Consider the following 18,085-nt stretch of genomic DNA (forward strand, 5'->3'; position numbering starts at 1 on the left):
CAGGAGGTACTCGATCGTCTGGACCCGCTCCGCCTCGTGGGGCCTGTGCCGCGCCGTTTCGGCCGCCTGGATGTGTGAGTACCGGCTGGTGGCGTTCTCATGCAGGACGCAGGTCTCGATGGCAATCACCAGGGTGAGTTGCTTAACCCGAAGGAGCTGCTGGCGCAGGGTGTCCGACATGACTCCGAAAACTATCTGGTCACGTATCATGGAGTCAGAGGTGGTCCCATAGCTGCAGGACTGCGCGAGGATGCGGAGGTGTGTTAAATAAGACTGGAAAAGTTTGTCCTTACCCTGTAGGCGCTGCTGGAACAGGTACCTTTCGAAGCTTTCATTTACTTCAACGCTGAAGTGTTCGTCAAATGTCAGGAGCACCGTCTTGTATTGGGTTTTGTCCTCGCCGTCCGCAAATGTAAGGGAGTTAAAGATGTGGATGGCGTGTTGCCCCGCCGTGGAGAGAAGAAGGGCAATCTTCCTGGTGTCCGATGCATTCTCCCTGTCTGTGGCCTCGAGGAATAACTGGAAGCGCTGCTTGAACAGTCTCCAATTGACCCCGAGATTGCCAGTGATTCGGAGCGGCGGCGGCGGGTTGATGTTCTCCATGGTGCAGGACGGCGGATTGCTGATACATTGCAGGTAGGTCTCACAGACGCTGGTTTGCGTCCACTTCTGGTATCATGTCGTGTTGGGTGTTCTGATGTGCAAACGATCCAACACGGCTGGAGATGTTGCAACTCAATTTTATTAACTGTAACAGCACACTGCTAACTTGGGTACGTGCATTACCAGCTAATCTGTGGACCCTGTCCTACCACTATCTGGGTGAGGCACTCAGCACATGGTGAATGTCTGAGTGGCAGGCTCTGAGCTCGGTGCTCTGAGCTGGCTGCTGCTGGAATGAGCGGGAACTGTAGTGTCCCCTGTTTTTATAGTGCGTGTGCTCTCACTGGTGATTGGCTGCGATGTGTGTGTGTTGGTTGGTCCTACTGCATGTCCATCAGTGTGTGTGTGATTGCACCATGATATACTGATCTAAATATCATGACAAGAGTGATAATGCATTCTGGAGAGAATTGTCCCTTTTCTGATTCCACACAGAAATCTTGGCCAGAGTTCACCTTCACTGAACACCCAATGAGGACATCCACAATGCATGAGGTTTTCAGCCTTTGAGCCTTTGAAAGAAATTTACATCTGCAGTAAATCAGTCTGCATAAGAAGTCACAAAATGAATATAATCATTGTTCTTTTCATTTGTTGCTTCATAAGAACCCTGGAGTTATGCGTAGGCATATCAATAATTTTTATATTTTCTTGCAGAGAGGGAAATGAACCCATGACCTCTCTCCTTTGGAGTTAGCCAACGTTTGCAGATTTGAGCAGTAAACATTAAAGACACTGCAGTGTTTATTAGGCTCATAAATAACCCCTTATTGTCCTCAACTTTATTAATTTCAGCTGCTGTCTTTTAGGATTCTGAAACTTTACAGTAAACAGTTTACCATTTCTTTCTACACACTCTGATACTCCCGTCAAGCATGCGGTGCATTTTTCTTTTAGCCAGATAGATAAGATTGCTGAAATCATAATTTGCACCTAAAAGCACCTACTGTTCTCTTTGCTCAGCATCGCCCCGAGTGCTGCTCCAACACCAGCCAGTCCACCTCTTATTTCAGTTCTTGCCTTAGCCTTAAATGAAGCAGATTGACTCTGAAACAAAAACAGAAAATACTGGACAATTCAGCAGGTCTGGCAGAATCTGTGGAGAGAAAAAGGGAGCGAACATTTCGAATCTGGATGACTCTTTGACAAAAGTCATCCAGACTCGAAAAGTTAGCTCCTCTTTTCTCTCCACAGCTGCTGTCAGACCTGCTGAGATTGTCCAGTATCTTTTGTTTTTGTTTCAGATTCCAGAATCTGCAGTAATCCGCTTTTATCTTAGATTGACGCTGACCTCTGTCGATGCATTCGAGAGTTGTTAGGGAGGGAGTCTCAGGGTTTTGACCCAGCGACAGTGAAGGAACGGCGACATATTTCCAGGCCAGGGTTTGGCTGGCTTGGAGGGGAACTTGCAGGTGGTGATGTTCTGATGTGTCTGCTGCCCCTGTCCTCGATGATAAGGGTCATGGGTTTGGAAGGTTCTGCCTTGGTGACTTCCTACAGTGCATCTTGTATATCACTGCTACTCATTGGTGGAGGGAGTGAATGATTGTGGATGGGGTGCCAATTAAGTGGACTGCTTTGTCATGGATGGTGTTGACCTTCTTGAGTGTTATTGGAGCTGCATTCATCCAGGCAAGTTGAGAGTATTCCATTACACTCCTGACTTGTGCCTTGCCGATGGTGGACAGCCTTTGGGGAGTCAGGAGCTACTCGCTACAGAATTCCCAGTCTCTGACATGCTCTAGTAGCCACAGTATTTATATGGCTAGTCCAGTTTCTGGTCAATGTCGGCCTTCAGGATGTTGATTTATATTACAGTCCATGATCATAATAAAATGGCCAAGATTCTCTTTGGTGTTCTTACAATGTTATTACAGTTGTTTTCTCTGAGGTGCAGAAACACATGCTTGTGGAAGTAATGTGTGACACTGACCTTAAGGATGATGTTCCTGGGTGGGCATTATTTAGGGTCAGCATGTGCTCGGTTGCATTCTAGAAAGAACTGAAGCAGCAACGTTTCCTGAGGTGATCGCTAAAATAGAAAAAGCAGAGTTTTCTCTCGGGGAGGCACACAATTAGAGGAAAAACAAGAAAAAGACACTTGACAATCTCAACGGCTCTGACAGCATCTGTGGAGAGAGAAGGGTGTCATAATATACACCAGTATATCATGGTGCAGACACACACTGATGGACACACAGTGGGACCAATCAACATATACAACACCACAGCCAATCACCAGTGAGAGCACACGCACTATAAAGACAGGGGATATCAGAGTTCCCGCTCATTTGAGTAGCAGCTAGCTAGGAGCACAGAGCTCACAGCCTGCAACACAGACATTCACCATGTGCTGAGTGCATCAACTGGTTAGGACAAGGCAAAGGTCAACAGTTAAAGCTAGTATCGTATTTACCCACAGTTCAAGGATGTTTAAATAGTTAACCTTTTAATAAAATAGTGTTGCACTACTTCAAGTGTTGGTGACCCATATATGATCCAGAACACCCAACACATCAAAGGGAACTAATGTTTCGAGCCTGGATGACTCTATGTCAACGCTGATTAGCTTTGTTCTGATCAGCCCAATTAAAGCAAGTCATCCAGATGACAGAAAGGTCAGACAGAATTTAGTCCGTAAAGACAAGGAGCTAGTTATAGAGCCAGCGGCAAGAGGAGGCAGCAATGATGGAGGTGAACGAACAATCAGAATTTACTGACCCTGAGGTTCTCTGTTGCCGATAAGTCATTTGTTTTGGCTATCATTGATTGTTCTGAATTGCCAAGCACTGAAGAATTGAAGAGTAAGTGCACAATTCAACGAAAATATGTCAGAGTCCGGGGCCCTGCTGTTCAACAGCACTTTGCCAGGGTTTAATTTGGCCTCAGCGAGGAACGGGCCGTCAAGGCCACACTTTAGTCATTTTGTGCACTGACAAGCTCAACTCACCAGTGTAGAAAGACTACTCGCAGATTGGGACATCATTTTTAAATGCAGCCCCGAACGTTTGATCCCCTCGACGACCGCACCGCAGCCTCCGGATCGCCCCCAGCCTCGCCCAACTTACCTCTTCTACGGTCCTTAAGCTGCACTTCACCGCACCTCTTCTGGGTAAGGCACCCCAAGACCTGAACACTGATAGAGGCAAACTGGAACCCGGGCACCTTGGAACTTCTCGCTTGGCACCATGGCAGTTCCTCTGTCAGCTCCATCCGGGCACTGTGGCAATGCCAGGATAGCACTTCCAGGGCTCCCAGGTGGCAGTGTCATGGTGGCAGTGCTAAGGTGCCCTGGTGCCAGCAACGGTACCACCCTGCCCTGTCCCTGAACACCCAGGTGTCTCTAATGGCCTGGGGGACCCTTAGGTACCTTTATGACTGGTCCACATTTGTAGAAAACAGTGCTAAACAGTGCCCTGTCGAGGTCTCCCAGGCGTGGCCCAATGTTTCATTAAAATATGCAGTTCTGGATCACGCCCAGTGAGGTTGAGATCCAGATTGCGACGACTCGCCAGTTTCAGTTGAATCTCGCAAGACATCTCAAATGTGGTGAATGTCGCGAGATTCAACGCCCTGGTCATGACACCAAGATAGGCACGATGAAGCAGTTAAATCACATCCTAAATGTTTTCATTGTACTAGTTATCATGCTATGCAAACATGCAGCCAATGAACACTCTGAACAGGACACAATCAATGAGCAGTCAGGACACTCAGAGGTGGCATCATCATCACAAGGGGGAATGACATAAAAACGATAAAAGGGATGAGGCACTCACACCCTGCCTCTTTCCACAGACAGACATCTAGAGAGTTAGACAGGGTTGATCAGCAGCATCACACCCCAGCACGTGGCTTAGAGCAAGCTGGTACAGTTAGACTGAGTTACTACAGTTAGATTAGCAGAGAGTCAAACTCATTTGAGAATTGTGTTAATAGTTCAATAAACACGTTGAAATCAATTCAGAGTCTGGAGCATCCTTTAGTTAAGACTGCATCAAGTAGCAGCTTGTGTTATTCGAAGCAGCATAACACAAAATGATACCAGGAGTGATTGTTCAATCTATTTAGTTCAACTCAGCAAGATCCGTGACAACCAGCTACTGCACACAGGCACAATGGACAAGATGCAGGCTCCTCATCAGCTCAGGACCACCAGCAATCTTAGTGCCAACTTCCGATCATTCAAGCAGAAATTTCAACTACACGTGGAAGCATCCGACCTCAATGGTGCGACCGATGCGCGGAAGATAGCTCTTCTACTCACCACTGCGGGTGACCATGCGATAGAGATCTTCAACCCCTTTCACTTTTCCAAAGGGCAGGGCGAAATGAAGTACCAAACGATCCTGGACAAATTTGACAGCCACTGTAAGGTGGACACCAGCATAATCTTCGAGCGCTACATCTTCAAGCAGAGGATGCAAGGTAAAGACGAATCCTTCACCTCCTATCTAACTAACCTTAGAATGCTAGCGCAATCCTGCACCTTCGGTGATCTAACTGACTCCATGATCAGAGACCAAATCATTTTCGGAGTCCACTCTGATCCTCCGCGAGAGTAATTGTTGAAAATCAAGCACATGACCCTGACAACGCGATTGAAACGTGTACTGTGCATGAGCACTCTAAAAATCGCTGTTCACAGTACAAAACGGCAGAAAGTGAAAAACAAGCCTCCCACGAGGTGGAGCCATCTCCCGGGTGCAGCACCTCCACATTGATCAAAGTGGCTATTTTGCGTACTCTTCCCGGGGCCCGGTACATGCGCAATGCGATCGGGCACACGAAACGGCCGAAAACCATACTGCGCAGGTGCAGATGTCCGAAAACCACACCGCGCATGCGCAACATTGCACTGAGCGTCATGACGCCAACGTCATGACGTGTGCGAACTGCGGCACCGCCCATTTAAAAAAAAAACTGCCCTGCAAGAGGCAAACGCTGTTTAAACTGTGGGAAACCAAACCACTATGCAGCCCTGTGCAGATCTGCACCACCAGTCAGGAGCCAGCGCTCCCAATTCAGACAGCGGAGCATCAGAAGTGTGCAACACCGAATGCATGACTCTGATCCAGGCAGTGCAACGGATCCAGATGATGAATACCTGGACAACACTTACCGAGTGGGCATTATTACAAAGTGCGAATACGCCACACCGGACACATCGCAAGTCCAATCAATCCTGGCAGTGGATTCCGAGGATGGAGGGCATGCAGTGATGAAGGTCAACCACTGCCGCATCCAGTTCAAACTAGACACAGGTGCCTCCGCCAACCTGATTTCGCAGGTGGACTTCAAGAGAATCAAGAAGCCCCCCACAATCCTTCCACGGCCGGCGCCATGTTGTACGGCATGACTGCAGCAGGTCGTCCCGGCCATTCTCCGGCCGTTTTTGACGTGGGAACCGGGAGTTTTACCCGACGCCGCTGCTAGCCCCTCACCGGTCCCAGGATCAGTGAGGGTTCGGCGCCGATTTTGGCATCGTAAAACGCCACACTTCCCACGCTGGCGTCTGCACTTAGCCACAAAATCAGAGAATCCAGCCCATAGTCTCCCAAATGGAGAATCTTGCCCAACATCTCTGGACATTTCCCTGTCCACTACATTATTCATCTCTTCAAAAAATTTGATTAATCAAACATGACCTGCATTTTACAAATCCGTGCTGGATCTCTTTGATCAGCTGACGATCTTCAAGGTGTTCAATTACTTTATTTTTTCCACAATTTTTTAATCCAGTAACTTCCTACCCACAGATGTTGGGCTGATTGGCCTATCATTCCACATAATTGTTGGTGATTCTAAATGAATGTAAGGAACAATTGGGATTGCAGCTTATTGCTGGAATACTGTGGCCTTTTTGAATTGATGTGGAGATGCCGACGTTGGACTGGGGTGAGCACAGTAAGAAGTCTTACAACACCAGGTTAAAGTCCAACAGGTTTGTTTCAATGTCACTAGCTTTCGGAGCGCTGCTCCTTCCTCAGGTGAGCTGAAAGCTAGTGACATCGAAACAAACCTGTTGGACTTTAACCTGGTGTTGTAAGACTTCTTACTTTTTGAATTGGTCCAGGTTATGACCATCATGTGCAAGGTTATGAGATGACCCTGCAATTGTAGGACTGAGGGCCCAATTGCTCTTGGGTGCTTCCTCAATCGATACGGAAACTTACTCCTGGGATTTCAGGATGAAATATAAAAAATAAATTTGCTTGGACTATCATGAATACGATGAGTGCGTCCGCAGAGCATTAATTAAGTATCTAACATGGCCTAGTAGTAGACTGCTCCGAGCCAGAATGTCAGTGATTCAAAACCCACCTTAGAGCAAAATCTATGCTGAGACCCCTGTGCAGTACTGAGGAAGTGCTGCACTGTTGGACGTGTCATCTTTTGGATGGGATTGTAGCTATCTGAGATGGCGACCTGCAAAGAATGATGGGAATTATAGCCAGGTTTGGGACACAGACAAGTTGCAGCTTGTATCTTTGTAAACAGCAGCCCAGAAGTATGCAAGAATTCATACCTGCAAATGGACCATTCAAGGCGATTAAAGTAACAATGGGACCATCAGGTCCATCGCATCATCTTCCAGACTAGGCGGCACCGAGGTCCTGCTCGGAGCTCTCCCAGGATTGGCCACTGATGCCCACCCCAAAAGCGATGTGGCAGCCCCTGATTGGATGTGACCAATCAGAGGGTGGAGCCCTGAGGAATTGATTGCAGTGACCCAGAAACTTCCCACAAAAGAGGCGGGGGAAACTCAAGCCAGTTAAAAGACAATGCAGCCATGATTTCAGTCTCTTTGGATCTGGCCTATGCCAACCCAAGTGCAGCATAATGACCAGACAGATAAGTTCAAGACCAATGATCGCGACCAGACGGATGAGCCCAGCAGAAACAGAGCCACTTCTTCCACCCAGCCACGCAAGATCCGACCAAAGGCCTTGTCCATCTGCATAGAGCTGGTTGCCCTGAAGTTAAGTATAGGATTTTGTAGTTGTTAGGTGTAGTTTAACTTGTAGTGTTTTATGTTGCATGTCGAAGTAATCCTTGTGTGCAAATAAACTATCTTTGAACTTGAACTGAATAAGTGGTTGTTTGGTCTTTGATCGATATCCGGTAAAGCCTTGTGGTGGTATTATTTGATACCTGGCGACTCTGAAAAGCAATATTATCATTAATAACTGCCATATCTAGTAAATTTGGCAACATTATTGGTGCCGATTGGTGGGATAGTATTCCACTCATTGAAAAGAGCAACATTATTGGTGACTCCGGTGCCGATTGGCAACAGGATGTTAAGCTGAGGCTTGTTCAACAGCACTATTTTGAAAAGAGTGGAGTTTTCTTTAGTGTCCTGGCAGACATTTGTATCTCAGCCTACACCATTTAAAGAAGCAGATTTATCTGATAATTATCTCATTGTTGTTTGAGGGATCTTGTAATCTGATTTACTACTGTGTTCCTTTTGTTACAATCGTGACTGAACTTCAAAAGTACTTAATTGGCTGTTAAATGCTCTGGGGTCACCTGAAGTTTTGAAAACTGTAATATTAATAATAATAATCTTTATTATTGTCGCAAGTAGGCTTACATTAACACTGAAATGAAGGTACTGTGAAAATCGCCACACTACGGCACCTGTTCAGGTACACTGAGGGAGAATTCAGAATGTTCAATTCACCTAACAGCACATCTTTCGGGGCTTGTGAGAGGAAACCGGAGCACCTGGAGGAAACCCACGCAGACACGGGGAGAACGTGCAGACTCTGCACAGACAGTCCCCAAGGTGGGAATTGAACCTGGAACATCGGCATCCTGAAACAACAGTGCTAACCACTGTGCTACCATGCCACCCTGGAGTCTTTCATTTTTAACCTTTTTGTTTGTGGTGCATGAATTCCTTTATATACCAGACTTTCTGCATGTGCCTACTTTGTGAATAGATTTAAAACAAAGGTTGTATCAAAATTGTTATAACACCAGTGGAGGTCACAGGATAGGAACCATCAGGTTTCCCGTGCTGAATTCCCCGGTAACGGGGCAGGGCTTCCCCTTAACAGTTGTAGCCCCTCAAGTATAAATCCCTGATCTGGGTGCAGGTCGGGGAAGGAGGTCCTCTGAGGGAGTGGTGGTGTTTGACTGTAACAAGTAATCAATCTCTTTGTGCTCTAAAGTACTGCTTTGGATCTCACAAAAAATCACTTACTTTTCATAGAAGACAAATATATGCAAATGTTTGGCAGAAAAGTTCAACCCTTTTCATGAGGGCCTTGTTTGGGTGCTCTGTTAAAATTTCTTGTTTGCTTGTTAAAATTCCAATACTTTAATCAATAACTACAACCGAAATGGGATACATTTTGGACACATTGGGGTAGTCAAGCCATGTATTGCTAGTGAACCTAAAACTCATTTTAAAGAGCTGCGACTTATCCATGTCTTCAGCGCACACAAACCTAAATCTAATATCTGGAATCTCAGGGAGAATAAAATTGCAGAGTTTTAAAAGTTTTCCACTGAACATACTGTAAAAATTCACTCCTGCAAATAAGCATCTGGTCCTCAGGGATGCGAAACATAACACAAATCTTGTTTCTGTGATCGATGCATATTTAGATGGTTCACTGATTCGAACTATTATGTGTCCCAGAGGATTAAAGCTGAGAAAACTTTTCCAGAATTTCTATTTTTGAATTATAAAATCAGCCCTTCTAATTAATCTACCAGCCATACTTTGCTCTGTCACCAAAAACCTATAGGAAGAAAAGGAAATGTGTCACGTTGTGTGAAACTACCAATAGATTAGCTGGGCAAGGCAAGTTCATTATTGTAGTTATTTGAATCCCCATTGCAAGAAAAATACAAAATATTAGGGCACGCCACTTGTATGTTCACTGGGAGATGGTGGCATAGTGGTATTGTCACTGGACTAATAATTCAGGGACCCAGGGTAACGCTCTGGGGCCCCAGGTTCGTATCCTACCATGGCAGATGGTGAAATTTGAAATCAATTAAAATCTGGAATTGAAAGTCCAATGATGACCATTGCCGATTGTCGTAAAAACCATCTGGTTCACTAATGTCCTTCAGGGAAGGAAATCTGCGATCCTTACCCCGTCTAGCCTGCACGTGACTCCAGACCCACACAGTGTTGTGGCTGACTCTTAATTGCCCCCCACTGAAATGGTCTAGCAAGCCACTCAGTTCAAGGGCAATTAGGGATGGGTAACAAATGCTGGCTCTGCCAGCGACACTCACATCCCAAGAACGAATAAAAACAAGTCTGTGATTTTCATCCCCAGGTCCTATTAATTTTAGTGAAAAGGGGGATGCGGCACAGTGGCGCAGTGGTTTAGCACTGCTGCCTCACGGCGCCGAGGAACCAGGTTCAATCCCGCCCCCTGGTCACTGTCCGTGTGGAGTTTGCACAATTTCCCTGTGTCTGTGTGGGTTTCACACCCAGAACCCAAAGAAGTGCAGGGTAGGTGAATTGGGAACGGTAAATTATCCCTTAATTAGAAAAAAAAGAATTGGGTAAGTTACATTTTTTTTTTAATTTCAGAGAGAAGGAAAATTGAGGGCTGGCGGGCAGCAAACCGGAAAAGTAGAAGGTGTGGCCTTCAGGTCACCAACCCTAGCTCGAGGCAGTGCTGAAGATTTGATCAGGTGATGTGTCTGACAAGGTGTTGCCCAATTATGTAACTTCTGATCCCAAGACCAGGCATCACATGATTTGTGTGTGTATGTTCATTTACAGATTATTAATTTAACTGATGTAGTACTGTGCAAAGAACCTCCTCAGAAGTGCCTCACACACACCTGGCCCTTACCATGGAATGGGCCATTAGCTTTAGTGCCTCTGAATGATTAAATAATATTCTGTAAATTGGTATGGAGCGGAATTATTCGAGGACTGAATATCAACATTGCGGAACTTAGGAGGGCTGCTGAACCTGCACAATTATATATGGCACATGTATCAGGAAAATAGACTATTTCAATGACTGCACCCTTGAGTTATGGCATTTTACTATCCACACTTGTCTATTTATAGCACTCATGTCTTGGAATCAGGAGGTTGTGTGTTACAAGTTCTACTTCACAATTTGGGGTCTACTGGAGGAGCGACATTTTCTCAGGTGTTTTGAATAAGACAATTAAACTGAGGCCCTCTCAGGCGAATACACATTCCATGGCACAGGTTGAAGTTTCTCAATGTTCGAGTTAACATTCCTAGCATAACCTACAGCATGAACAGTAGATACCTGATTATGCAGTTTGAGTTCTGTGGGATCTTACTGTGTGCTTACTCGATGCTACGCCTCTTTTACCTAACAGTTGTAGTGACTGCACTTCAAATTAATTAATTGAAAGTGCTGAGAATTAAAGTCCCATGTGAATGCATTTCCATTTTTCGTGTTGTGTTAAATCAAATGTTCAGGTATCTGTTTTTTCATAATGTTGGTCATTTCAAAATAGAATTGGGCACCCTAAATCCATGGCCTCTGGTTTTTGTTCCTGTGCCTGTCGGTCCTCGATTTTCTTTCTCCCTAAAATGAATCAGGTGGGGGTCAGGTAGTGGGAAGGGCTGCGAGGGACAAGGGGACTTGCTGGTTGGTGGAATTACCAGAACCTCTGTACATAGTGATGAGGTGAGAGTTGAAGCCACAACGTAAATTGATTTTTAAAATTTGTTACGGCCAGGTTTAAGCTCAACAATGAGGAAACTACGGCAGCACGGTAGCACAGTGGTTAGCACTGCTGCCTCACATCACTGAGGACCCGGGTTCGACCCTGGCCCTGGGTCACTGTCCATGTGGAGTTTGCCCAATCTCCTCATGTCTGCGTGGGACTCAGCCCCACAGCCCAAAGATGTTCAGGGTAGGTGGATTGGCCACGCTAAATTGCCCCTTAATTGGAAAAAAACTTCTTTAAATCAATGAGGAATCTATGAAGCATTTCTGAGTTGTGTAGCTCAGCTTAAAAAGTAAAAGTTTCACTCCAGGTAAAAGTGCGAAATTACAGATTGCAGACTTGAAAGTTTCCGAACAATCGCCATTACAGTGACGGAAATGTGAACTTTATGTCGGACAGCATGGGACTGATTTTCAAGGCTGATGGAAAACTGATGAGGGAGAACCATCCACATGGCGTTAATTGAAGTAATGGAAAGAAAATTCAGGCAGGGCGGTGTAGCGCACAAAGACTCCGTGAGACGAATAGAGTGAAGTCGATGAGGCTTTATTAAGTGTGTCTGTTCCCCCGCAGCTCGATAGTAGAATGGCCTGCGGGGGAGGACTCCGGCTTCTTATACTCCGCCTTCAGGGCGGAGCTAGAGGTCAACGGCCAACCAGGACCCGGGATCTGTCAGCCAATGACATTAGGGCTTCCAGTCCCACATGACCCCTAATACATACTACCACATTCACCCCTTGTCAAAAATGAACCCGGTGGGGTGATGCTTCGCATGGTGGTAAGGGTTTACAGGGCTGGTCCTGGGAAGAAAACATTCACATGGCAATACAGTATGTACAATTTTGTCCTGTTTCAACTATTTACAGAAGGTATCGGGAGAAAAGCAAAATGTTCTTGTGAAAAGTCCATATATTGATTTAGATCGACGCCACGAGTCGGTCGGGCGGTCTAGTCGTCCGTGTCGATCGCCTCGGCCCCGGCGGTGGTGGTGGTGCTTGTACCGGTGTTGTCGTCTCCGGGAGCCTTATGGTTTCAGCTTGGGCTTTATTCTTGGTCGGGCCTGAGGGGAGGGGAACCGATCCTCCTGGGAAGGGGGCGGTCACGGGGTGCGGTGGTGACAGGAAGGGGGGGGGGTTGGGTGAATGGTGTCGGGGGGGTGTGTGTGTTGCCGGCGGGCGCCGGATCCCGCAGGGAGACCGTGTCCTGTCGGCCGTCGGGGTACTCCACGTACGCATACTGCGGGTTCGCGTGGAGGAGGTGAACCCTTTCGACCAACTGGTCCGCCTTGTGTGCCCGCACATGCTTTCGGAGCAAGATGGGTCCTGGGGCCGCCAGCCAGGTCGGCAGCGACGTTCCAGAGGAGGACCTCCTAGGGAAGACAAGGAGATGCTCATGAGGCGTTTGATTAGTGCTCGTACATAATAGCGACCGGATGGAGTGGAGAGCGTCCGGGAGGACCTCCTGCCACCGTGAAACTGGGAGGTCCCTGGACCGTAGGGCCAGTAGGACGGTCTTCCAGACCGTGCCGTTCTCCCTCTCTACTTGCCCGTTCCCCCGGGGGTTGTAGCTGGTCGTCCTGCTTGAGGCTATGCCCTTGCTGAGCAGGAACTGGCGCAGCTCGTCACTCATGAAAGAGGACCCCCTGTCGCTGTGGACGTATGCGGGGCAACCGAACAGTGTGAAGATGGTGTTCAGGGCTTTAATGACTGTGGCCGCGGTCATGTCAGAGCAGGGAATGGCGAATGGGAAGCGGGAGTATTCGTCCACCACATTAAGAAAGTATGTGTTGCGGTCAATGGAGGGGAGGGGCCCTTTGAAATCGAGACTAAGGCGTTCAAAGGGGCGGGAAGCCTTAATCAGGTGCGCACCATCCGGCCTGAAAAAGTGCGGTTTGCATTCCGCGCAGATGTGGCAGTCCCTTGTGACTGTACGGACCTCCTCTAAAGAGTATGGGAGATTGCGGGACTTGATAAAGTGGAAAAACCGAGTGACCCCCGGGTGGCAGAGGTCCTCGTGGAGGGTTTGGAGGCGGTTAATTTGTGCGTTGGCACATGTGCCGCGGGATAGGGCATCGGACGGCTCGTTCAGCTTTCCGGGACGATACAAAATCTCGTAGTTGAAGGTGGAGAGCTTGATCCTCCACCTTAAGATCTTGTCGTTTTTGATTTTGCCCCGCAGTGCATTATCGAACATGAAGGCTACCGACCGTTGGTCGGTGAGGAGAGTGAATCTCCTGCCGGCCAGGTAATGCCTCCAATGTCGCACAGCTTCCACTATGGCTTGGGCTTCCTTTTCCACTGAGGAGTGGCGGATTTCTGAAGCGTGGAGGGTTCGAGAGAAAAAGGCCACGGGTCTGCCCGCTTGGTTAAGGGTGGCCGCTAGAGCTACGTCGGAGGCGTCGCTCTCGACCTGGAAGGGGAGGGACTCGTCGATGGCGCGCATCGTGGCCTTTGCGATATCCGCTTTGATGCGGCTGAAGGCCTGGCAAGCCTCTGTCGACAGAGGGAAGGTCGTGGTCTGTATTAGGGGGCGGGCCTTGTCTGTGTACTGGGGGACCCACTGGGCGTAGTATGAAAAAAAACCCAGGCAGCGTTTCAGGGCTTTTGAGCAGTGCGGGAGGGGAAATTCCATGAGGGCGCGCATACGTTCGGGGTCGGGGCCTATTATCCCATTGCGCACTACGTAGCCCAGAATGGCAAGCCGGTTGGTGCTAAAAACGCACTTGTCCTCGTTGTACGTGAGGTTCAAGGCTTTGGCGGTCTGGAGGAATTTTTGGAGGTTGGCGTCGTGGTCCTGCTGGTCGTGGCCGCAGATGGTTACATTGTCGAGATACGGGAACGTGGCCCGCAACCCATGTTGGTCAACCATTCGGTCCATCTCCCGTTGGAAGACCGAGACCCCGTTTGTGACGCCAAATGGGACCCTTAGGAAATGGTATAATCGCCCGTCTGCCTCGAAGGCTGTGTACTTGCGGTCACTTGGGCGGATGGGGAGCTGATGGTAGGCGGACTTGAGGTCCACGGTGGAGAAGACTTTATATTGGGCAATCCGATTGACCATGTCGGATATGCGGGGGAGAGGGTACGCGTCTAGTTGTGTGTACCTGTTGATGGTCTGGCTATAATCTATGACCATCCTTTGTTTCTCCCCTGTCTTCACTACTACCACCTGTGCTCTCCAGGGACTATTGCTGGCCTGGATTATGCCTTCCTTTAGTAGCCGCTGGACTTCGGACCGAATGAAGGTCCGGTCCTGGGCGCTGTACCGTCTGCTCCTAGTGGCGACGGGTTTGCAATCCGGGGTGAGGTTCGCAAACAAGGACGGGGGTTGCACCTTGAGGGTAGCGAGGCCGCAGATAGTGAGTGGGAGTATTGGGCCGGCGAATTTGAACGTAAGGCTCTGTAGATTGCACTGGAAATCTAATCCCAGTAAAGTAGGGGCGCAGAGTTGGGGAAGGATGTGTGGTTTGTAGTTTTTGAACTCCCTCCCCTGCACCGTTAGGGTAACTATGCAGAAACCTTGGATCTGTACGGAGTGGGATCCTGCAGCTAGGGAAATCTTTTGTGCGCTGGGATAGGTGGTCAAGGAACAGCGTCTTACCGTGTCGGGGTGGATAAAGCTCTCCGTGCTCCCGGAGTCGACTAGGCATGGTGTCTCGTGGCCGTTTATTAGCACCGTTGTCATCGTCGTCTGGAGTGTCCGGGGCCGAGCTTGATCGAGCGTAATTGAAGTGAGACATGGTTGTAGTAGTGGAGTGGGGTCCGTTGTTGCCGTCCAAGGTGGCGTCGGGATGAACAAAATGGCTGCCCCCATACATCGCACATGGCTGGGTGGTCACAAGACGGCGGCGGGGGTGGACAAAATGGCTGCCCCCACGCGTCGTACAGGTCTGGGGTGGTCCAAGATGGCGGCACCCTTCCTCCCCTCGTGGTGGCCGGGACCCAAAATGGCGGCGTCTGCGGGTCAGACGTGGGGCGCGGGGGGGGGCGGTTGGGGGGCGTTAGAGACGCGCAGAACTCCCTCTTCTCCGGGGAGAGCGGTGGTCGGGATTCAAAGTGGTAGCGCCGGCGGGTCATACATGGGGCGCGGGGGGGGGGGTTGGGGAGCGTAAGCGGCGTGCAGGGCTCCCTGTTCTCCCGGGACCGCGGTGGTCGGGACCCAGAACCCAGAGCGGCTGCGCCTGCGGGTCGTACATGGGGCGCTGGGGGGGGGGTTGGGGAGCGTAAACGGCTTGCAGGGCTCCCTGTTCTCCCGGGACAGCGGCGACCTCGCGGGACCGGCACACAACCGCGAAATGGCCCTTTTTCCCGCAGCTCTTGCAGATTGCTGCGCGGGCCGGGCAGCGCTGCCGGGGGTGTTTCGCCTGGCCGCAGAAATAGCAGCGGGCGCCCCGGGTGCGACTTGGCGTTTGGCCCGCGCAAGCCTGTGGGGTGTCCGGGGGGGGGGGGGGGGTTTGTCGCGACGGGTACGTACGGAGCCCAATGGGCTGCCGCACGGTTGGGGCCGTAGGCGCGGGTATTACGCGTGGCCACGTCTAGGGAGGCTGCTAGGGCCCGGGCCTCTGAAAGTCCTAGCGACTCTCTTTCTAGAGGTCTTTGGCAGATTTGGGAGGAATTAATACCTGCCACAAAAGCATCGCGCATTAACATGTCCGTGTGTTCATTTGCGTTCACCGAAGGGCAGCTGCAGGCTCGTCCCAAAATCAGCAGCGCGGCGTAGAATTCGTCCATTGATTCTCCGGGACCTTGCCGTCTCGTCGCGAGCTGGTAGCGAGCGTAGATTTGGTTAACTGGGCGGACATAGAGACTTTTCAGTGCTGCGAACGCCGTCTGGAAATCCTCCGCGTCTTCGATGAGGGAGAAAATCTCCGTGCTCACCCTCGAGTGCAGGACCTGTAGTTTTTGGTCTTCTGTGACCCGGCCGGTGGCCGTTCTGAGGTAGGCCTTGAAACAAGTCTGCCAGTGTTTGAAGGCTGCTGCCGCATTCACTGCGTGGGGGCTGATCCTCAGGCATTACGGGATGATCCTGAGCTCCATAGTCCTTTTTAGTCACGCTTAATAAATTGTAGCGCACAAAGACTCCGTGAGACGAATAGAGTGAAGTTGATGAGGCTTTATTAAGCGTGTCTGTTCCCCCGCAGCTCAATAGTAGAATCGCCTGCGGGGGAGGACTCCGGCTTCTTATACTCCGCCTTCAGGGCGGAGCTAGAGGTCAACGGCCAACCAGGACCCGGGATCTGTCAGCCAATGACATTAGGGCTTCCAGTCCCACATGGCCCCTAATACATACTACCACAGGCGGTACTACCACAGTTGATTGATCCACTGCCATCTGTTTTCCACCACCATTGCAAGTGAATCACCCCACGCCACCCTCCCATGAATGTAGGACCATGCAAATTCAGAGCATGGATAGGCCATTCAGTCCCTCGAGCCTACTGCCCAATTCATTTAGATTGTGATTGATCTGACCGTGGTCTCAAACTCACATTCTGCCCATGCGACCCCCCCCCCCTCCCCCGCCTTTGACCCCCCTTTAGACATGAATCTCATTACCTCGGCCTTCAAAATATTCAATGGCCCTACCTCTACCGCTAGCGGGAAAGAGAGTTCCAAAGATTCACGACCCTCTGAGAGAAAGAGTTTCCTCTCATGTCAGAAATGGGAGGCCCCTTATTTTTAAACTGTGTGCCATTGTTCTAATCTCTGCCTCGAGGAGAGGGGTGCACTGGCCATTTATTGCAAAGCAGCAGAAGAAGGAACAAAGGATTGGAAAGAACACTGAGATTTTCCTTTCCACTAAAACAATTTGGGTGAGGGTTAGGTAGTGGGGTGGGGAGGGCTGCAGGGACAAGTGGAATTGCTGACTGGTGGAATTCCCTGCCAGATTTCCAACCACAGTTAAACATGCCCAATCCTAGCCTGTGGGACTATTATATTAGGCTTTTGAAGTTAGAACATCTACCTTATATAGTATGTTCACAATATACACAACACAAGCTTAGCATTACTATTTTGTTCTTATAATTAAGTATTTACCCTGCCCAGGGAGCTCATCCCTATTTACTGCAATCAGCAAAATTGATGCTTTACAGAGTTAATGATATATCCAACCCCTTGATAATATATTGGCAGGGAGCAGGAAAAATGATTTCCTGTTCCTGGACTCAGTGCAACTCAGCATTGCTGAAAACAGTGGAACACACGAGGATGGTCAACTTCATTCTTAAGACTTCAGCATAAGCTGATAAGACACATGCGCATGTCATACATTTGCTATCATTACAATGGCCTCCCTCTGAGCAGCAGATTGCCATTTGTGGTTGGAATCATGGAAGACTGTCAAGTTCTCCACATGAGCTGCACAGCAGCATTTCAAGATTGGCATGTGCTCAAGCCAGATCTCCATGGTGTGCCAGATCCACCTCAGCATTCTTCAACATAGCTAATAATTTACATGATGCTGCATCGAATCATATTGAATCTACTTTGCGTAAACAGGCCATTTAACCCAAATAATCAATGCTGTGTTTATGCTCCTGTTATAGGTCTGGACCAGAACCCCCATTTTGGTTAAGATCTCGGAGTCGAACCCAACTATTTGCATTTGGTGAAACTGTGAGGAAACGTTACTGAACCACCGGAGTGATAATACTGACAAGTAGATAGTTTTAATGTTAAAACCAACTTTAATTTGAACACAAAATTAAGCACATTAGCAA

This window comes from Scyliorhinus torazame, chromosome 11 (assembly GCF_047496885.1).
Source record: "Scyliorhinus torazame isolate Kashiwa2021f chromosome 11, sScyTor2.1, whole genome shotgun sequence".
Lineage (NCBI taxonomy): Eukaryota > Metazoa > Chordata > Chondrichthyes > Carcharhiniformes > Scyliorhinidae > Scyliorhinus > Scyliorhinus torazame.